The 23023-nt window shown below is 42.9% G+C and overlaps 1 long non-coding RNA gene across 2 annotated transcripts; it reads right to left on the bottom strand.

Annotated features, from left to right (window-relative positions):
• Positions 1-1722: 1722 nt before the first annotated feature.
• Positions 1723-22837, bottom strand: LOC138915857 (uncharacterized). 2 transcript variants are annotated; one of them, XR_011422242.1, is made up of 3 exons: positions 22752-22837; positions 4214-4385; positions 1723-2153 (listed from the first exon to the last, which is right to left on the bottom strand). It is a non-coding gene; the product is annotated as an uncharacterized lncRNA (long non-coding RNA). The 2 variants fall into 2 exon arrangements; XR_011422241.1 differs by lacking the exon at positions 1723-2153 and having other exon boundaries at positions 3806-4385.
• Between the last annotated feature and the right edge of the window lie 186 nt (positions 22838-23023).

Below are 23023 nucleotides of genomic sequence, written 5' to 3'. Positions count from 1 at the left end.
CTATTTCCAGGGATGTTGGGAGCCCTCTTCAAATTGGCAATCTAAGCAGTGCTTGCATAGCCTACCTGTTTATCTGGTTCTGTCCATGCAAAGGGGTAATCTAAAAGAATCACATCCTACAGCCAAGGGAGTGAGAGCAGCTGGACTCTGCACATGGGAGAAGTGGACAGAGACACCTATTTCCTCCTTTAGGCCGAAAGAACCAAACACTTCTTCATTTGATCCTGATTAGAAGCACAGCAGAACCAGAAAACATGCTAGAACCAGATCCCAGCATCCGCTGCAGCCCAGGCTGCCACCTCCAAAGAAGGAGGGTTACTCATAGTGAACCCTCCAACAGGAGGAAAGTAAGGACCCCTGAAGGGTCAGTGGCAGCTCCTTTGTTCAACTCATTCTGACCCCTGGATAAGGCTCAATGGGGTTAAACAATGTGATTCCACCAGTTAGTATTCAAACTGTAGGTTGTTCCGTTCTTTGGTTCCAGAGTCTGCTATACCTGGACTAGGGCTTCTAACACCTGGACAGTTCACTGAGGGTGGGGAGCAGAGCCAGCCAGGTAGCCCTGGGATTGTGGGAAGAGAACTCTCAAACCATTCGGCTAACCCATATCATGTACCTACTCTGTTCCAGGTCCGCTACCCAGTGCTGGAGAACCAGAGAGCAAGACAGGTCCTTATCCTCAAGACGATCACAAGCTACTAGGAGAGATCGATAAATACATAGACATTTACAAGACAGTGAGATAGACACACTTTTTAAAATTTGAGATGTAATTCACATACCAGAACATTTACCCTTTTAAAGTGCACAATCCAGTGGCTTTTAGTGTATTCATAAGGTCGTGCAATATCACCACAATCTAATTCCAGAACATTTCTATCACCGCAAAAAGAAACCCTACACCTGTTGGCAGTCACCCTCCATTTCCTCTCCCCCCAGTCCCCGGCAATAAACCTTCCATCTCTATACATTTTCCTGTTCTGGACATCTCATATAAATGGAATCATACAATATATGGCCTTTTGTGTCTAGCTTATTTCACTTAGCATAATGTTTTAAGGTTCATCCTTGCTATGGTGTGTATCAATACTTTGTTCCTTTTTATGGTTGAATAACATTCCACAGTATGTGTGACAGCAATTTCTTTATCCCTTCATCGGTTGATAGACATTTGGGTTGTTTCCACTTTTTGGTTATTATGAATAATACTGCTATGAATATTCGTGTACAAGTTCTTGTGTGGATGTATATTTTCATTTCTCTTGGGTATACCCTAGTGGTGGAATTGCTCGGTCATATGGTAACTCTGTGTTTAACTTTGAGGAACTGCCAGACTATCTTGAGTTAGGTTTCTGTTATTTTAACTGACAGAGGCCAATACACCTTGCTGAACGAAAAGCATGGGCCACTTTATTAATTTATGTGTGTATTATCACTTTATATATTTTATAAACATTTTTTGAGGATAAGTATACTGCTATTCATCTCAGACAATTTTGAAAATGCAAGAAAGTTTAAGGGAAAAAAATGAAAATTATCCATATCCTTACTGTGAAGAGCTACCACTCTCCCCGTTTGGCTTGCTTTTTTCCTTTTAATCTTTTTTTTCCTATGTATACTTTTTAGAAAGCCATGGCATGCTACATGATCGGTTTTATACTCTGCTTTTTCACTATATTGTAAGGAATTCAGCATTCTCTGTTTTATAAACTAGTCTTCAAATTTATTTATTTTACGTTTTTCTTTTTAAAATAGTGCCTTTATTTTTCTTACTTTTGAAGGGGGACTAAGGTGACAGGGAGAAGGATGTAGGGGAAAGAGGCGGGAGATGCCAAGGAGAATATATGAGAGAGAAGGAAAAGAGAGCAGAGATGACCCTTGTTTCCTTCCTTATAGATCTATATTTCATCCTGCCTGGTTGCAGAAAAGATTGAAGGCACTGCTGTCTTGGTGGCCTTAGAACAGCCCTCCAGTCTCTTTTCCAGTGGCGGTGCCTGCAGTGGCTGCTGTTGTTCCATATCCCTGTGACCCTGAGGCTGAGCCAGAGCCGGCTTCTGCACACTGCCATTCAAGATGGCCAATTCGCAATCCTAGCAAAATCAATCTATTGGAAACCAATGAGGCACAAATAGTTCATGCACTTTGAGGCTGATCTGCCAAATGAGATAAACAGGGCTCAATCAACAGGGAAAATCAATGATGCAAAAATGCATTTCAATCTAGCGTTATTTCCCCCCCGGATGCCCACGACATCACATTCTATTGTTTTGATGCTTCTGTGACAATTCTTGTCTAAGCTTCTGTAGGCCAGGCCAGAGGAACTCTCTCACCCAGGGTTTCATGTGCCCAGGGGTTGCTAAATGCCAAGATTTAGTGACTGTGACAGAAAAGCCTGGCAGCCAACATGTGTGAGAAGTGAGGACTTTCAGTTTTGTAAGCAAACACTAGCCTGTATGTTTCTAGAGCACCCTCTGTAACAGGTCATGCAACTAGCAAGGAACTTCATGTGAACTTTCCAAGAGAGTAAATCACAAAAGTATTGATATAATTCATATTTATAAAGCACAAAACATAGAGTGATGTTTGTAATATCATTTTTGTGCCACTAAGTTTATTTTCCCCTAAATATTCTACTAGTAAGATATGATTCTAAAAACATTAGGATCTATTGATAAGCAAAAAGAAAAAATTTAAATCATCTCTATTAAATTTTACTTATATCTTGCCAAATTTTTCTCAATGCAGAATTATTTAAAAAAAAAAAGACCATGTAATACATCTTGTTCTATAACCTACTTTTAAAAAATTGTAATATATTGGAGTTGCTTATTCTAAACAGGCCTTTTCCACGATGTCATGGTGTTGCCTGGGAGGGTCAGGCCTCCACTGATGCCTTGTCTGTTTGGAAGCCCACTTCAGAGGCCTGACTGGAATGGTTTGGCTCAGGGAAGTATAGAAGGGACTAAGCAACACAAAGTCTGATGCCGGATAGGTGATCCTGTAGGAACTGGGGCCCAAACAAGGAGCTGAGTTCGATAGGCCTGGCCAGTTAGCTAGCTGCAAGGCAACCATTAGGGATGAACAATAGCCGAATTTCCCCTATGGGGTCAGCAGGTTAAGGGTGGCCAGAGAACCGAGGGCCAGGCAGAGAACCAAGACCCAGTCTGAGCAAGCAGGCTCAGGGTGAGGCTCTTTCACGGTTCTGGAGAACCTGTGGATAATCTGAAGTAGCTAAGTCTCTTCTCAAGAGGAAGGACTGGATCAATTTGTACCTAGCAGAGTGGAAATTCAGGATTTGTTAAATAAAGTAATGATTCTTCCTAATCATTCTTCTAGTCTTAGCTCAGATATTACCTCCTCTGGAGAACAGACAGACATGGGAACGTCAGTCCAGCCTAGGGAAATGGCCTGAATATAGTTATGGAAATGGTCAAGTGCAAGGTGTGTGAAAAGAGAACAGAGAGTTTAGGAATGTGAATAGTTTTAGGCATAAGGCTAGAGAAGTTAATTGAAGCTAGAATGCAATGGCCTTGAAAGATAAGCTCATGGTTTTGAATTTTATCTGGTGGCCAGTGAGGATTCACCAAAAGTTTTTAAACAGAGGAGGGGTGTAATGGAGGTGGCATGTAAGGACAACTGGTCTGGTGGCAGCAGCAGGATGAATGAGAGCCCACAAAGGCCAGAGGCAGCATAACCAGTTGGAAGCTTACTGCAATAATCCAAGTGAGAGGTAATAAGGGCTGGAACTAGGCAGGTGACCACGGGGAATGGAAAAGAGGAGATGTTTCATTCATCTACTCATCCATTCATTCAACAAATATTTATTAATCACTGAGAACCAGGAAGTATGCTAGATCTAGGCACTAAACTTATGAAGGAAGGTGTGGCAAGACTTGCTTTCTGCTATATACAAGGTCCTAAGCAGAATGTGACCAAAGATGACCCCCTAGATGACTAGGATCATGATGTTGCCATTAAGAGAAATAAGTAAGTCAGGAGAAAGACTTAGTTTGGGCTTCTAGGAAATAATTCTGAATTTAGTTGTATGATATAGTCAGACAGGAAGATGGAACTATCCAGCAGGTGGGTGGAAATGAAAGACTTGAACTGGAGAGGGAAGTCAGGCAGAAGGTAGAGACATGTGTACCTCTGCGAGGAGGGGGGTTTCATTCCAAGCTTCGAGCAGGGGAAGAACAATATACCTGATACAAACCTGGTGCCTCTTTCCTGTGATTCCCGACACTATGGCCCATCACACACTTTGATAGGATTTTTCGGAAGTTGATTACTTAAAGCCTGCGACCTGAGTCCTGTTTCACCTCTGGCTTGAATGGTGCTCTTCCCCCTCTTAGCTAGGAAAGGGTGTACTGCAGCCAGATGGTAAACTGTGAACAGAAATAAACTCTCTTCATATGTAGCAAGTGTATTTATATCCAATCCTATAATATCACTGCAGGCATAATTATAGCCAATCCCATAATTGCGTTGCGGGTATCAGACATCAAAAACCAACCAAATGTGCTGCAGAGACCAGGAGGATATGGCTATTAGGACAGGGAGTTGCAGGGCCAGGTGGTGGCCCTGTGAGATGCCTGGGTAAAACAGTGCAGGGTTATTTACACCTTATTGAGGGGTTCGACCAACAGAAGCCGGAGGGAGGCAATAATTTTGTGGGATACACAGCTCGAATTCCTGTCTCAGTAATGCTACATGCTTTAGTTTTACTTTTTAAAAAATTATACAATCAATGCTTATTTATTGTACAAGGTTTAGAAAATGTGGAAAATCGTTCATAATCCCAAGAACCTAAGAAACCCAAGAAAGAGATCATGGAGCCTGTTTTGTAGAGCAGAACGAGATGGGTGCCATGAAGAATGGGGGCCCTGGGGCTTGGCAGCAACAGAGGGCAGTGGGCATATATGCCCAGAGGCTCTGGTGGGTGGGACAATGAGAACCTGCCCCCCTGCCCTGGGCTCAACAGCCGTGAGTGACTAGATTTCTGTGTAGATGGAGGAAGTACTCAGGCTCCCCTGGGAATATTTCCTTTTTTGTAGTCAGTTTAATCATACTGGTTGAGAACTTGGGGTCTGGTATGGGACTTCTGGTTCAAATCCCAACTCAGCTACTCTCAGACTATTTGACTTTGGGCAAGTGGCTAAGCTGCAATGGCTTCAGCCCCAAAAGGAATACACAAGAGCATCACCTCAAAGAGTTGTCACGAAGGTTAAATGAGATTTTATACGCAAAGTTCTAAGCAAAGAGCCTAGCACTTAGTAGGTGCACAGTCAATCTTAGCAATAACAACAACAGCAACAGCTTAGTATCTTTTCTTTAAAAAAGCAAGGTGATCAGTTAGCAAGAGCATGAGATAGCCAAGCCAAGACCATCAGCATGATTCTCACAAAACACTTTCCTCTTAGAGAAAGGCACCGCACATTTCAAAACACCAGGTATGGCCTGGGTTCAAGTGGGTGGGGAACAATAGGAGCAGGGAATGGAAACACCCTATTAGATAACTCAAAAGGAATCTGGGCTACTTTAACAATGTTTTGCAAGCTACCTGCCAGTCTATGTACATTTCCTTGTTTTTATGTTTATTCTCATGTGTAGCCACCTCCAACTCCTATATTTTGTTTGGTTGCTAAATCTAGCCATTGCCGGCGGATTTGCAAATGGATTCATGGCCTTTGAAGTCATCTAGTTCTACCTCCTACCCAATGGGGGATTTCTACCCATAATATCCCTACATCTAATCTAGGAGACATTCTGGATCCCTCCCTTTCCTTCAGTTATTTCCAAGTAAACTTTGTCAATTCCATCTTCAAAACAGATCTTAAATCTCTCCTCTTCCTGCTATTGCCGCCCTCCAAGAGCAAGGTTCCTCCCTCCATCACCTAGACTGCTCACCCCTCACTGGTGTCCTTACTTCCACACTTCCAATCCTACAGTCTATTCTCTCCTGAGAACCAGGGTACCTTTCAAAAATGTAAATCAGATCACCACTCTCGCCCTATATTAAGTTGAGTTCTTTAGAAGCAGACCCTGAGACAAGGATTCATGAGCAAGCATTTTATTTAAAAAGTGCCTCAGGAGAAACTGGTAAGTGAGTGGCGGAAGCTGCAGGGAGAATCGGAAGACACCAAGAAAGGAAGAAGCCTGGAAGCCTGGATTGCATCCAGACTTTGCTCCTCCTAAAAGCGAAGGGCTGGGCTTTCACACTCCTGCTCTATTAGCTGAGTCCTGGGCTAGGGAGGGTTAGGAGCTCTCTGTGCATGTGGGCAAAGAGCTCCAGCGGTCCAAGGGCTATCCTTGGAACAAAGTTGCAGGAGCTAGTCCTTACAGCAAAAGTACACAGAAGCTGGGGGACGGACACACAGAAACCGTAACAGGGAACCTTGGTGGAGCACTGACAGGGTCCACGCCAGTTCCCTCATTATTTCTGATCTCAGGTCTTTGTTCATTTCCTTTATAACACACATCATGATTTATCAGTAGTTTGTATAATTGTCTCTATATTTGTTTATTATCTGTTTTCCCCACTAAAATGAAATCACCAGGAGAGTAGTGAGCACATTTGTCTTGTTGCATTTTGTACCCCAGTCTCTAGAACAGAGATGGCACATTGTGGGTTCTCCACAAAAATTTGCATGAATGGATAAATGAATGATGCAACCCTGGTTTGGATGTCTTTGGTAATGCGGAGCTTCCACAGCATAAAGCAGCTCACCCATTTTCAGAAATCCTTAACCGAAAGTCTGACCCAAAACTGAACTGTAATCAGCTTCCCTGTCACACCCACTTGTCTCTTCTCTAGAACAACTCAAGAGATGATTGTCTCTCCCATGTCAGTCCCTCAAATATCCAATGTCCCGCCTTTCTCTCCTCCAGACTAATCAACCCCAGCTCTTCCAAAAGCTCCTCATTTGACATGGATTTTAGAGCCACTGGCATCCATAACTTCACTAGTTGATAAAATTTTTTTTACCTACCAACATAAGGCACAGCAGTCCCTCCCATACCACCCTGAATACTCCCAGTCTTGGAAGGTAAACTGAGTCAAGCCAGATAAGAATTTGGAAGAGCGAAGCTGAAGATTAATCAGCCAGGGCTGCAGAGTCAGCAGACCCAAGTTTGAATTCCAGCCCCACTTGTTGTTAAATGACTGGTCCTGGGCAAAATACTTAATTTCTCTAAACCCCAATTTCTTCTTCTATACAAGAGGAAAAAATAAGAGCACATACATAACAGAGTCAGTATCAGGGTTGCATTAAATGAGACATGGGTATAAACCTCTTGGCAGAGCCTGGCAGATCTTTAAGGATTTGAAGCTTCCCCAGACTTTACTGTGAACCTAAAAGCTCTCTGTGCCCTCCAAGCCACTTTTTCCTAGTCAAATCCTCCTGCTAACCCAGCTCCATCTCAGACACCTCCACGCTCCTTCAGTCATGATACTAGGTCCTGGATCCAGATGTTTCCCTGGCTGTTATTTCTTCCCATTTTCTCATCATCACTCTCCACTTCAGATTCTACATCTCCTGCTCCTTGCTACACATCCATACCTCCCCCACACATCCATTCTCCCTTTCTCTTTTACTTGTCCTTCTTGCTCACTTCTTTCTTGCTTTTTTGTCCCCCTCCCCCCATCTTTTTTTATATCACGGAAACTCTAACTAGTAAAGTTCTGTTTTTAAGGAAAAAAATTTTGTTTTCTATTCTGGTTACCTGAGCTCCAGAGAGCCGAAAGGAAATGATCAACCTGGTAACAGGAAAATCGGTAGATGCTAGTTCTCTCACCACACGGGCACCTTAAGCTGTAGGCCATTTTCCCTCTGCTCCTTGCCACAGACTGAGCGGTAAAAATCAAGGTTGGAAGAGGAGCCATCAGCAGTGAGGACAGAGGAGAACAGGAAGTTCTCTTTCCCTCTCACCTGTGTGTATGCGTCTCGTTCCTTTTCTTGCCCATTGCATTAGTATACTACAGCGATAGTCGTCTGTCTTGTTTCTGACTCTAATGGAAAGGCCTCTAATACTCTGCCATTAATTATGATTTTTTTCTAGGTTTTGTATAAATAAATAAATAACCTTTATCCAATGCGGAAGAGTTCTCTCCCATGTCTTGTTTGCTAAGCTTATATAATATGTAGTTGTGGTTATTAGGCTTGAGTTTCTATGTTGGAAGTGGAGCACTGAAAATCAGGAAGCAGGGTGAGAAGTAGGTTGTCTTGGGAGGTATCCTGGGAATATCAGAAGAAAGAATTGAGGCCAAGCAGGCAGGCTGGGGGTTGCCGGGGCACCCTGTCCCGAGGGACTGTCATGGTACTGATAGTTACTCTTCATCTCCTGCTCTTAAACTAACTGTGATACTGCAATTCAAAGACTCTACTGGACCCTTGAGGGTAGCAATGACAGAACTTGGCTCTAGTTATAGTTCTTGTTTCCTCTTTTATTAATTTATGTAAGCAATTCTGGATTTTTAAGAAGGTTTTGGAGCTTCTTGAATTGGAGCAGATAACTGAAACTTCATCTCTTTTCACGTGATAGCTTTTTGGAGGTGGGTCTGATCCTGGTTTTCCATTCCAATCGGCTGCTGTGAAAGCCACTTCTTGTTTTCACTGTGGGCAGATCAATCCTCTTTTTCTCCCTGATGGAAATTCAGGAAGGAAACCAGATAACTCCCAGCAGAGATGAGAGTTGACCACAGTACCATCCAAAAGGGCTTTTAAAGATTTCAATCTTGCATGTGGGGACATTGGCAACTGAAGTTGGTTACTCGCTCTACATTGTCAGCTAGACAGAAGGCTTGGGAGGAGATGCGATTCTGCCATTTTGACAGGAAAATGTTTTTTGATGGAGAAGAGGTGGCAATTGAAACATGGCTGAAGTGCACTTTAATGCTGGAAAATTTCAGTAAAAGTGTTTGTGACAAGCATCCAAAATAAAGTACTAAACGCTCATACATAGACATTTCTCAATAAACCAACCTGCACATGCTGTGGGATTAGTGGAAGGAAGGGACATTCTGACACCAAATTACCCACTGTGGCCTCTGCTCATTGCTGTTCTGCCCTTATCACATGGTGGCTTTGGAGTTTTTTGTTTTGTTTTTACCATGATTGATGGAAAATTGCCCAACCTGCACCCAGAGAACCAAGAGTCGACTGTGCTTCACTTCTTCACTTATTTCCACTCTTAGCTGAAGAAGGACGAGAAAAAGAAGCGCTAAGCATCCTGTCATCCAGGGAAAATTTAAACAAAGTGGTAATGTGTCAGACAGCTTTGGAATAGTCCCCAAAGGTGGCAAGTAAATAAAATCTATGAAGAAAAGTTGAAAGAACTGGCATAGCTCAGCCTTAAAAAGAGAAAGTGACAGGCTAATATAGTGACTGCTTCTAGTACAGTAAACCAGATCATCTACACAGTCCAAAAACACCTCCTATGCTCAGCTGACAGTGGTGCACTGGAGAAAGCAGTGAACCTAGCTTAGGAGAACCAGGCTCCGTTCTGTCCTCTGTCAACGGGTGACCCTGGCTGTCTCTTTGTCTACCTCAGTTTCCACCTCCGTAAAATTAAAAAGTGGACCACTTTCGGGTCCCCAGCGAAGACCTCCTTTAAGGTTCCACAAAAGAAGCAATGTTTGGACATTTCAAACCACTCCAAAGATATAGTACTTTTAAATTATTACATAATAAATGCATTTATTTAGTGATCACCGTCATTCAAACATGGAGCTCGCTAGGAGAAAGAATAAGGAAAGAGGTGTTGAGTGATACAATTTGGGAATCAGGCTGTACGACACTCTAGGGGAGGGATGGTGTCTGCTTCCTTTTGAGATCTTAGCACCCAGGGTGGCATCTCCTTAAGTGCCCATTAAGTTTCAAACATACACCAATGCAGAAAGAACATGCAATAAACTCCTGTGTATCCATCACCTAGCTCCAGAAATCATCCCTCATGGCCGGTTTAGCTTTTCTATGCTCCCGCCCAACTGACTTCTAAACCTCCCCACAGATCGTTTCTAAGCAAGTCCCAGACATCATGTAATTTCACTCATAAATATTTCAATGTGTCACTCTGAAAGACAAGTATTTTGTAAATACAATATCATCATACCCCAAAAATGAACACCACGTCTTTAAATATCATCTAATGTCAATTCAGTGTTCCAATTTCCCTCGTGTCCTAAAAATGTTTTTTTAGAGTTTGCTTAAATTAAGACCTAAAGATTACAATTGGGTGATATGTATATTTACCTTTGTTTAATCTAGAGTCACCCCACCACACACACACACACACACACACACATGTGACTTACTTATTGAAGGGACCAGGTCTCTTGTTCTAGAGTCTCCTACAGTCTGGTTATTGCTGGTTGCCTCTCCACAGTATCATCTAATGTATACCTTGTATTTCCTACTAACTGGTAGTTACATGAAAAGATTTGATCAGTTCCAGTTTCTATTTTTCGGTCAAGAATGCTTCATAGGTAGCTTTTTCTATTTCCATCAGGAGGCAGATAACGCCCTGTCATCTTTCTTTTTTTGACATTGGCAGCCATTTATGATCACTGCTTAGATCTATTATTTCATCAAGAGTTGAAAAATATTGATGTGCTAACTTCATTTCTTCTTCATTTATTTCTATAAAGAAAAACTTCATATTTATGTCTGATACATTTCTATAAAGAAAAACTTCCCCTAATCAACTATTTTGTTATCCTGACACACAGTTAGAAAAGGAATGGTATAATAAATTCTCTTTCTTTCCCTTTATTTACTAGTTTCAAAATGATGGGCTGGTTCTCCAGCATCCTTCAAAAGATGACAAATGAATTTTTTAAAAGCATTATTATGGGGGCTGGCCCGGTGGCAGCAGTGGTTAAGTTTAGTGCACTCTGTTTCAGCTGCCCAGGTTCACAGGTTTGGATCCTGGGTGCGGACATACACCGCTCTTCAAGCCATGCTGTGGCAGTGACCCACATACAAAAGAAAAATAGAGGAAGATGGGCACAGATGTTAGGCCAATCCTCCTCACAAAAAAAAAAAAAAAAAAAAGACCCTATTATGAACTCATGGGTTTAAATATATTTAAGGAGTATGAGTTCAATGCAGTTATAAACTTTATTGATTATCCCATTATTGGCCAGCGGGATTGTGTGAGCCTCTGGTCTGCTCCTGAGTCCTTTTGGACCAACTCCAGTGCTGTTTGATAGGTTCTTACTTTCTGTGGACTCCAGTTCTGAGATAATCTCTAAGGTCTTTCTTAGCACTGCCCTCAGACCAGGGAAAGAAGAACCCCTCCCTTGCCCTCACATATCATAGACACTGAGACACAGAGTGTTTTTTCTTCTTTTCAGGTCTCACAGGAAAGTTTTCTGAAAGGTAGGTGACTGATTGAGTCAAGGAGGGAGGGGATGTGTGTGGGCCTAACTGTTCCCCTCAGGCCAGAGGATGAAGGCTGAGGCTGCCAGTGAGTGGGGGAGGGGGGAAATGGCAGACAAAAATCACAGCTTCTGCCCTGGGATGTCAGGGAAAGAGTGCCCCCTTCAGTTTAAAGTGGGCCCCTCAAATCAACTCAATGGGTCCCTGGACAGAACTGATTCCTCCATAACTGCCTTCCTGCCTGTGCCCCTGCCCTACTCTCTGCTCCTCGGCTGGGGTGGTGGAGGTTTGGGAGGCACCGAGAAGTGCCTGGAACTGTCGAGTTGGAAAAGTAAGGTGTGAGGGAGGGTGACCTGCCTGTCCCAACTCTAGGGGAGCTTAAGTGGGTCAGTCTCTATCCTGCGATTGGGTTCATCCAGCCACCACCCAGGAGTCCTGGGCCTGGGACCAGCTTCTGCCCCGCCCCTGCATGTCTGTGGTCCCTGAGACTCAGGCGTCCAGATGGCAGGAACGAGCCAAGGCGAACCTGAGTCCTTTAGCTTCCAAATCTCAAAGAAGTGGGCTATGAGGGGAGAGGAAGTCTTGGCTGGGAGCATGCGACAAAAGTGGGCAAAAAAAAAAGTGGGCATAGCTTGACTTATGGCTTTAAACACTTAGACATATGGTACACACGGCAGGATTTGCACTTTCGCAAACATCGGGGCAGTGTTGGTCCTTCTGGCTTGGACAGTCCAACTCAGTGTTTGGATGCCCTAAGTAGGGAGATCTAGACTTCACAGTCCAGTCTACTCCTTCGCCCCAGTTTTTCCTCTTCCTTTCCCAGTCATCATGGAAAACAGACTCTCTTTGGCATTCCTGAAGTCTGAGCATGCTTAGAATTTGGTTTGGAGCTGCTGCTTTTCATTTAAAGTTGGTGGAAACCTGCAGTTTTGAAAGAGCATGAGACACATTTTGGACTCACCATGGTTCTCCCTTCTCTCAGAAGGGTCTCGATAATCCATGGTGACCCTCCCTAATTGCCACATCTTTGTGACCCTGCCCCTTGGCTATAGCTGATTAATCATGGTGCAGACACCTCGCGCAAATTGTCTCATCTGAGAACTCAACAGAGAGATGCAAAGGCTGAGCCTTTCTCACACAGTCACACCAGTGGCATGAGGTCCACGGATGCTGGCTGCTGAGGTGTCTGGAGTTGTCCTAATTCCTTCCTTGCCTAAATCCTCTTTGTTAATTTCTTCCTTCAATTAAGTGACAGATTCTATAGCCTTTGAAAAAAATTTTGCTGTTTATTAGTTTGAGCTAACCTGTCTGTTTCTATTGCCTCCACGTACACACACGTGCAAACAGAAAGCCCTTAATTAACAACATTGTTAGAAGGAGGTCTGGATGAGGATCCAAAGCACCTGGATCCACCCCTTTCCCTCTGACGCTCACAGCCCCGTCATCATATCTTTAAATCCCAGACTTGTTATCCTCTGCCTCTAACCAGAGCTGAAGCAACGAGGTGAACTAGAAATAATAATAACGAAAAAAATAATGATGATAATAATAGTATTTCTTATCATTTTTTTAAGCACTTTATGTCCCAGGAAATGTGTTAAGTGCTTTACATAAATTATTTGATTGACTCTAATCCTCAGAAACAATCCTGGGCTGGTTAGAATGCTTTTGATTCTACACAAGAGAATCTCAAATTCAAAATAACTTAAACATAAGGAAATGAGTTATTTTATACATAACAGGAAGTCCCAGCAAGGGCAGCTTCAGGGTTGGTTAAATTAGAAGTTTGATGATGGCATTAAGACAGGTTCTTCCCATCTTTTTGCTCAGCTGACTTGGGTCTCCAGGCTACCACCCCTCGTGACTGCAGAATAGCTGCTGAATTTCCAGGCATCATATGGAACATGACAATGTTTAGCAGAGGGACGGGCTCTTCCTTGTCTCTCTTTTTTTCAGTACAAGAATAGCTTTCCAAGAAACCTCCAGTTGATCACCCCTCTCACCTCCGTGGCCACAACTGGGTCATACACACATGCCTAATCCAACCATTGACCAGGCAGTAAGATTACTGCGATGGGACCAGCCCAAGCATGATTCACTCAAGTTGAGAGTGGAAAAGGTAAAACACTCTGCAAAAGAACATTAGGTCTTTTCCAGCAAAGAGGGAAGGAAACTGTGAGATAGCTAACCAACAGTATCTGCTACAAAACTTGTGAGATACATCGGAGGGGTAAAGTGACTTGTTCAAGGTCAAACAACCAGTTGATGGTCAATATGGGATCTGAACCCAGAATTGTCTGTTTCTAAAACCTGCTCTCTTAACCTAAACTCTGGGAGGCAGTTAGGCCTCACTAGATCCTTTTGCCTTTGAGGGATGCAAGTCACTAAGGCTATCCTGGGTGTTTCATGAGAAGAACTGGTGTAGGAGCTACCAGTCAATCAGATTCAAGACACCAAGCAACGTAGCCAACTTATTTAGCTAGTCCAACACCTCATTCAATCTCTTCTCTCATGGCTCATTCAATTCTCCTTGGCCACAGTGGAAAGGAAACTTATAACAATGTAAACTGAGTAAACACAGGCTTTAGTCCCAGATTTCTGGCTTTCCAAGTATCATAAGTGAACAAACCTCCCATTCCACATCCTTCCACTTTTCTTCTTACTCTGGTATTTCCCTCTTTGAGGAATTCCTTCTCCCAAACTTCAACCATCTGGTTCTGGTGGGGATTTGCAGTGATAACGCCAAAGGGTGACATCAAAAGAGTTGGCGAATGGTAAAGCACAGACACCAACGTATCAGAAGGAACACTTGCTGCAGTGGTAAAGCAGGATCCCGAGGCCCCCAGCTGGGTCAGCAACAAACTCATTGGAGTTGTTGCATCATGGGGAAGTCCAGGTGTCCCAGGGAGGGCCAGATGGCCATAGAGGTGGAGGATAGGAAACTCAGGAGGCTTGAGCCAGTAGGTATTTACCCACTGGTATGGAAATATTTCATTTAATGAGTTCTTAATTTCAAATATTGCATCAGTTCTAGAAGGTCTACTTGATTTGTTTTTATAGATTCCAATTCTCTGTTGAAATTCTTTACATACATATATTGTGTTCTTTGCCTTTATTTTCCTTAACATGTTTATAATACGTCATGTGTCACTTAGTGATGGGGATATGTTCTGAGAAATGTGTTGTTAAGCGATTTCATCATTGAAATGTGCGAACACCATAGAGTGTACTTACACAAACCTAGATGACATAGCTACTACACACCTAGGCCATGTGGTTCTAATCTTATGGGACCATGGCATAATTTTATCAGGTTCATTGTTGACCTAAATGTCATTATGCTGTGCATGACTCTACTTATTATAAATCCTTGTCTGCTAACTCAAATATCAGAATCATTTGCGGGTCTGCTTTCCTTGTCTGCTTTTTCTCTTAATTACTGGTCATGTTTCCCTGTTCTTTGTGTGTCTCACAATTGTATAAAAGAACCATAGAAGTTGTAGATGATGACATTTTTCTCCAGTGATGATTCTCTTTTCCTTCTGTTAGCAGATGGGGTGAGAGACCGATCATCTCAATCTGGTCAGGAATTCAGCTGTGTGGGGGCTCCATTGCAGTTTTAGTTAGTCCTAGTCATATCGTTTCTTAAAGGGAGCCCACTCAAGCTTTTGATTGGCAGCCTTGCAGGTCTCTGTCTTCTTAACCCTGAAAGCCTGTGGAAGATTCAGTTCTGTTCTTAGAAGCTCAGGCTCTTTGGTCTCTTGCCCCATACAGTTTCAAATTTTAGCAAATGTCTTGAGGAGGACACCCATCTTATGTTTGATGCAGCCCTCCTCCCTCTAACAGGACTTGGTTTCCTACCTTCTGCACGTCTATGGCAAATTTCTCTCTGCTGTTAGACACTTCTAGCCCAGCCTTTCCTGCACCATCCCAGAATTCAGCAAATGTCCCATTTGCTGGGAAAACTGGCCATGTGTTTAGAGCTCCTCTAAATTCCCATGTTACACCAGATCACATTGATCACCAAAAGCTCTACCAGTTTCTCTTTGTCCCAGTAAAAATCTTATGCCCAGGCCAAGGTCTATCCGTGGCCTGCGCCCAGATTTGGCAAATACCCCCAGAGAAAAAAGGGTCAGAGATTATCAGCTCATTTATAAAAGGCTTTTTAATCTCCAGAATTTTAGTCCATTAGTCCTCTTTGCTGTTACAACTCTCCAGTGTCTTTAAAAAATATGATTTTTGTCAACTTACAAAACTCAGTTGCATTTCTATACTCTAATAACAAACTTACAGAAAGAGAACTCAAGAATACAATTCCATTTACAATTGTAACAAAAAGATAAAATATCTAGGAATAAATTTAACCAAGGAGGTGAAGGACTTATACAATGAAAACTGTAAGACATTATTGAAAGAAATACATGATGACATAAAGAAATGGAAAGAGATTCCAGGCACATGTATCAGAAGAATAAACATAGTTAAAGTGTCCATACTAGCCAAAGCAATCTACAGATTAAGTGCAATCCCAATCAGAATCCCAAGGACATTCTTCACAGGAATAGAACAAAGAATACTAAAATTCATATCGGGCAACCAAAGACCCCAAATTGCTAAAGCAATCCTGAGAAAAAAAGAACAAAGCTGGAGGCATCATAATCCCTGACTTCAAAATGTGCAACAAAGCCATAGTGATCAAAACGGCATGATACTGGTACAAAAACAGGCACACAGATCAATGGAACAGAACTTAAAGCCCAGAAATAAAACCACACATCTATGGACAGCTAATCTTTGACAAAGGTGCCAAGAACATACGATGGAGAAAACATAGTCGCTTCAATAAATGGTGTTAGGAAATCTGGACAGCCACATGCAAAAGAATGAAAGTAGACCATTACCTCATGCCACACACAAACATAAACTCAAAACGGATCAAAGACTTGAAGATAAGTGCTGAAACCATAAAACTTCTGGAAGAAAATATAGGTAGTACACTCTTTGACATCGAACTTAAAAGGATCTTTTAAACTATCGTGTCTTCTCCAACAAGGCAAACAAAAGAAAAAATAAACAAGAGGGACTTCATCAGACTAAACAGCTTCTGCAAGGTAAAAGAAACTAGAACCAAAACAAAGAGACAACCCACCAATTAGGAGAAAATATTTGCAAATCATATATCTGACAAGGGGTTAATCTCCATAATATACAAAGAACTCACACAACTGCATAACAAAAAAACAAACAACCCGATCAAAAACTGAGCAGAGGATATGAACAGATGTTTTTCCAAAGAAGATATACAGATGACCAATAAGCACGTGAAAAGATTTTCAACATCACTAATCATCAGGGAAAAGCAAATCAAAACTACACTAAGATATTACCTTTCACCTGTTAAAATGACTATAATCACTAAGACTAAAAGTAACAAATGTTGGAGAGGGTGTGGAGAGAAGGGAATCCTCATACACTGCTGGTAGGAATGCAAACTGGTGCAGCCACTATGGAAAACAGCATGGAGATTCCTCAAAAAACTAAAAATAGAAATACCATATGACCCAGCTAGCCCTCTACTGGCTATCTACCCAAATGACTTGAAATCAACAATCCAAAGTGACCTGTGTACCCTTATGTTCATTGCAGCACTATTCACAGTAGCCAAGACATAGAAGCAATCCAAGTGCCCATCGACTGGCAATTGGATAAAGAAGATATGGTATACATGTACAACGGAATACTACTCAGTCATAAAAAAAGACAAAATCATCCCATTTGCAACAACATGGATGGACCAGGAGGGTATTTTGTTAAGTTAAATAAGCCAGACTGAGAAAGACAAACACCATATGACTTCACTTATATGTGGAAAATAAACAAACACACGGACAAAGAGAACCAGGGGAAGAGAGGTGGAGTATGGGCACAGGAGCTGAAGGGGAGCACTTATATGGTGACAGACAAGAAATAACGTACAACTGAAATTCCAAAGTGATGTAAACTATTATGAACTCAATTTTTTAAAAAGGCAAAAAGATACGATTTTTGTAACTTACCCAGTTTTTTCTAGTTCTTTCAGCAGGCACATTGGATTGTTGCTACATACTACATCTTATTCAAAAGAGGAAGTCCAGTGAAATTGTTTCAAGATTTAACCATGGTCAGTCACATAGGTGTATATGACTGCATCAACCCAGAACCTGCCATGGTCCCTCCTCTATATCCCCACCACAGCGAGGACCGGCAGCCCAAGTAGACCAAACAGAATCCTGCACTGGAATTAGGAGCTAAAAGCTTTTTTATTTTTGCTGTGAGTGGGAGGTGGGACAAAGCCATGAGAATAAGTCTGGAAGCTTCCACTGGCTACATTCCATGCTCATGGAAGGAGCTAGTCTTCAGTCAGAGGAAAGGAAGCTCTCACACAGAAAGGAGAGGCACAGGAGTGTCCAGGGGATGTTGGAGTGTGATTCCAGTCACTCGCGCTTGCTGTGGTTTGCTTGCCTGAGCCACAAATTTCTCCTGATCTAGTTCCAGTCTCTTGAGAGGATTGGCCAGCTTCATTATTTTTTTTGCCCTTAGGCTTTTATGAGACACCCTATGTCGATATAACACATTATCCTCGCCTTCTTAAGCAAGGTGGAGGTGGTTTATGTTACCTGTAACTCAGTCTTAAGTAAGACTGCTTCTTTAATGAGGGGCAGGTTTAGAAGGGCCCAGTGAAAGGTATCTCCCCCCTTGCACAGAGGAAAAGAAGGAGGATGGATGGTGACGGTGCTGAGACCTCAGCTTTGGATCATGAATCTTCACCCCAAGGAGAGGTGGATGCTTCTGGACTGTAGACACCCAACCCACCGTGGGAGGAACATCAGACTTGCCTAAGAAGTCATCTGAGTTTCTCTGCCAAAACCACGCTGTTTTAATTTAAACTGGGAGACTATGTTCTCACCCTCAACAATACTCAAAGATGGGAGGGAATGGAAAAAGAGAGATTCCTGTGTTTGCACATTTCACCTACTCCCGGGACTGCTGGCTTGCAGATGAGCCTGAAGTTTACCCCAAGGATAAACAAGATAGCTATTTGGACATCACACACCACTTTGCCAGTTTCCGTTCTCCTGAATTATTTACCATCTAATTGTCTGCATTGAAACAGAATCTGGAAACACGGAGTCAGAGATGTCGTCTACTTTGTGAGTTAGGGAAGGAAAACTAGAGTCCAGTGAAGCACCCAGAGCAGAAACACTTCCAGGCTTCCTGAAGTTCTCTTGCTTTGTGAACACAGGGGTGAAGCCAGCACAGCAACACACAGACTGAGAACCGCAGGCTGGAGGTGCCCTACAACTAACTAGCCCAGTCTCTCCCCAGAGGCCACAATCCCCCCACAGGACAGAGGCCTAAGTTCTGGTCTGAACTCACCCTCTGAGACTTGATTTCTTGTCTGCAAAATACAGGCTGCAAAGGGGGATGGGATGGAAAACTAAGCCTCTCTTTAGTTGTAAAAGATTATTTTCAAAAATTGTATTTTCACCATCGTACCAATAATTTCCCATAGGAGTAAATATTAGTAGCTATGAAAACGAGAAAAATATTCTAAAAATAATCCAAGTAGTAAAATAGAAACGGGGAAACTTAGAAATGTATAATGCCAAAACTCACTAGTAGTTTCACTGCTCAGTAAGAATCACTCATAATATTGTGATACATTTTCCTCTAGTCTTTTTTCTAACCAAATATATATAATATAATTGGGAAATATTAATCACGCTGTTTTTATAGCCTAGTTTTTTCTTTTCAACATTTTGTAGTGAGCTTCTCCCCCATGTCAATAAATATTGTTTAAAAACAAGATTCTTAATAGCTAATTGTTTTCAAATAGTTCGCTGTAAAGAGCTACGTGATTAAAATATAATTAATTAGGATTCAATGGAATCAGTTTGATTTCACATTAAAATCTAATCAGGGTACTACAAAGGGTGCTGATAACAATGCAGAGTCACAGACTAGAGAGAGAGGATCGGGAACAGACCTGGAGGCAGTTCTTCTCCCCAGGACAGTTTCGGTCTGCACAGTGACCCCACGAACTGGCCCATGAACAGGAAGTGAGACAAACGGAACAATGGACAGACGGTCAAGGGAGGGTGCATGAGCGAGGAGCAGATCCTCGAAAACTCATGACCCCAATCATTGAACTTATTAATAACTGCTACTCTGCTATTCCATATGCTATTATGGCCTAAAAACTAACTATGGGCTAAGTGGCACCTTTATATTCATATTTCCTTCCAGTCTTTTTTCTAAGCATAGTTTTTTTCCCTTTACATAGTTGAAATCTATAGTATGCATATTTTTATCTGTTTTTTTTTTTCATTTATACAAGCTCAGTCTTTAGGTTTGACTTGTATAAGCTTAGGATAGAGGAAAAGGAACGGTGTATCAGCAGAAAAAGACAACTTATCCATTTACCAGATTCCTGTTTATACTACCAACTTCAACTCAAATCAACATGATTTTGAAATTTACCAGGAAAATGGTCCACTTCTTACAAATAATTTTTGGGATGGAGAATGAAGGAGAAGGCATACACACACACACAATGTGGAGAAGGCCAATGCCGCCCCTTTCCTTATAGGCAACTGGGGTGGGGAGGGAAGGGGTAAGTAAAGGCATGTCAGGAAAGTCAGAGAAGCATCCACACCTGCTCATTATATCAAGTGTCCAGAGACTCTCTAAATTATTCAGGTGCAGTCGGCTCCCTCCAGGGGCAGGTGTTGAGAAGAGTTTCCAGACAAGCATCTCCTCTTGCAAAACTGGAGCAGACTGAGGATCTGATTACTTGAAAAGGGGTCCAGTTAGTAGCTATGGCAACCTCCTTCTTCAGCTTTACAACTTGCTTTGGGCTAATGTACAAGAAGCTTCTTGGAAAATACTGCAGCTACAGCCTACTGTGGTAGTTAGGAGCTTTGAAGCCCAGCTGTCTGGATTCCAACCCAGGTTCTACCACTTCCTGTGTGACCTTGGGCAATTTACTCAACCTCTCTGATCCTCAGTTTCTGTACCTGTAAAATAGGGATAACAATTCCCCTACACCCATTGTGGTAGCATCATCTGCAAGGCTCATACTATATTGCCTGGTAAATAATAGATATCGCCTAAGAGTATCCCCACCTCATTTCCTTGGAAGAGATGTTTGGACTCTAAATAACACAGCAATATCCAGAACCAAGAGAAAGCTATTCCTTACCATAAATTTATTCCTTAGAATAAATAACAGCTAACAGTTATTGAAGGTTTACCATATGCTGGATATTGTGCTGAGTGTTTTACATATAATCTCACAAAACCCATTTACAGATAGGTCTTATCAAAGTTCAGAGAAGTTAAGACACTTGCCCCAGGTCAAACAGCTAGTTAATGGTGGAATCAAGGTCCAAACAGTGATCTGTCTCTTATCCTGTGTTCTTAGGTAAAGGGGTTTCTGCAGGTGAGCAGTCTGAGGCTGGCAGTGGGGGTGCAGTTCACCAGGACTTGAAGGAAGGCAGGCCTCCTTAGGTCCGTAGGCCCAGACTGCCCTCTAGTGTTAGAGGAATCTTGGGGCCAGATGGAATAAAGAGCGAGCTGCTTTTCTTTTGAGGTGCTAGTGAACCCTTCTCCCTTCCAGCCTGGAACAGATCTGTCTAGTTTGCTGCCATCCTATTGGCCAAAGGGTTTCTCCTAGGAATGGTGGGGGCCGGGGGAGGAGGTGTCGGGGCAGGGGAGGAGCGCAAGGTGGGGCGGGGGGGTGGGAATAGGTGGTAAAGACCTGGGGTTAAAGAGAATTATCTGGGGGGTAGAGCAGCAATTCTCAGACAGATTAAGCTTTGAACCGTGGGATGGGGGCATGTCTCTTATTCCCAGCACCTGGCACACAGTAGGTGCTAATGGGATACTGAATGAAGTTTTAAATCTGATTTCTCACTAAATGGGGCAGCTCTGCCAGTAAGAGCAGCTATAAAGTCATTAATCGACTTTGCCGGAAGCACTAGCAGAGACGTTATGGTAACATGTAACCCACTTTCTGCTCCTACAGACTATGAGGGCATGCCCACGACTTAGTAGGAAGGAAGACACTCCTAAGTTGTTAAGAAATGGGTTGGGGCCAGTGAAGATATATGATCATTTTAGGCTGCCACCATCACACCAGTGTCCCCAATGGTCTACGGATCTCAGAGACGGGCCCCCTCCACCTCCATAACTCTGCCCAAGTAGTCCACTTCAGTGGTCAAGGAGCACCTGTATGCATTGCTCCTACTGGGCCAGTGGGAAATACAAAGACATACCAGGTGGGTCCCTACTGCTAACTGTGGCTAATGCTGATGGAGCTGCTTCCATGAGCTGGGTGTCCAAACCATTACCTGAATCTCTCCTGATAGGTAGGTGTTAGTCCTCTTCTTTTTCCAAATAAGGAAACTAAGGCTCATTTCCGTAACTCTGCTAAGTTCATACAATTTATAGATGGCAGAGCAGGTCAATATGACTCCCAAACGCATGCTCTTTCCACCATGTCACTCTGGCTAATTCTTTGGAATAACAGGACCCCTGTTACTGTGGCATTTTCCTAAAATGCAAGATCCTCCAAGAGAATCACCCCCATTGAGCCGTCAGTGTACAAACAGATGGCTTTTCTTACACTTTGGTGGTCTAGCTTTCTCCAGCCTAATTGCCTGCTGCTCCTTGGGTGGTACCCTCTGCTCAGGGCAAGTCTCAACTCCCTTCCTCCTCTCAGAACAGATGGCCCTGGAGTTTCACTTTTTCTCCATCTCTTACAGAGCAATTCAGCTTTCCCCCAACCTACCACAAAACCTGAATTCTAAACCCATCAGTGAACTCAAGGGAACAAAGGAGCTGTCTAAGAAAATCCACTCTTTAGAGAGGCCTTAGGGTAATTGTGGCAAACAGTGCTAGCAGTTTACCCCACAGATCTTTATCCTCTTTGTTTCCTTACAAAAAGAGGATCCTTTCTGTTTGGCAGGAATGTACCCAGCTGTAAAGCTACATTTCCCAGCTTCCCTTGCAGCTAGAGTTGTCCATGTGGCCACATGAAATAGTTCCTCCCTAACAGCCATGTTGTTTAGCTGAATGGATCCCACTCCCAGCTCCATGAATCAATGAGGATAATTTTCTTCCCCTACCCAATTTCCCTTCTCCTTTACCAATAGACTCCTACTTCTTAGAGTTGCAATATGCCCAGATGAAAAAACAACACTTCTCAGATCCCTTGTAGACAAGAGGGTGGGGCACAAGGTGGGGGGTGTGGCATGAGCCAGTTCTGGCCAAAGCAGTGGATGGGCCTTCCTGGAAAGGCGCTTAGAAGGGGTGGCTGGCATGTGCTCTTACCCATGGTTCTTCCTCCTTCCTGTTACCTGGAACACAGTCCTGATGGTTGGAATTCCACTAGCATCTAGACAAGGGCCTCACCCTAGGATGGAAGAGCAGAAATCAAAAGGAGCCCAAGAGCCTGATGACATCATGGAGCCATCACCTCAGCCCTGAGATGCCTACCTCCAGACCTCTTTTTACACGAGACAAAACTGAACCCCTATCACGTTCTAGCTCTAGTTGTTTGGATTTCCTGTGACAGACAACTCAATTTCTACATTTAGTGATTG

Source organism: Equus caballus, chromosome 1 (assembly GCF_041296265.1).
Source record: "Equus caballus isolate H_3958 breed thoroughbred chromosome 1, TB-T2T, whole genome shotgun sequence".
In the NCBI taxonomy this organism is placed as follows: Eukaryota; Metazoa; Chordata; class Mammalia; order Perissodactyla; family Equidae; genus Equus; species Equus caballus.
The sequence above is the reverse complement of the archived record's forward strand: the minus strand, read 5'-3'. Positions and strand labels throughout refer to the sequence as shown.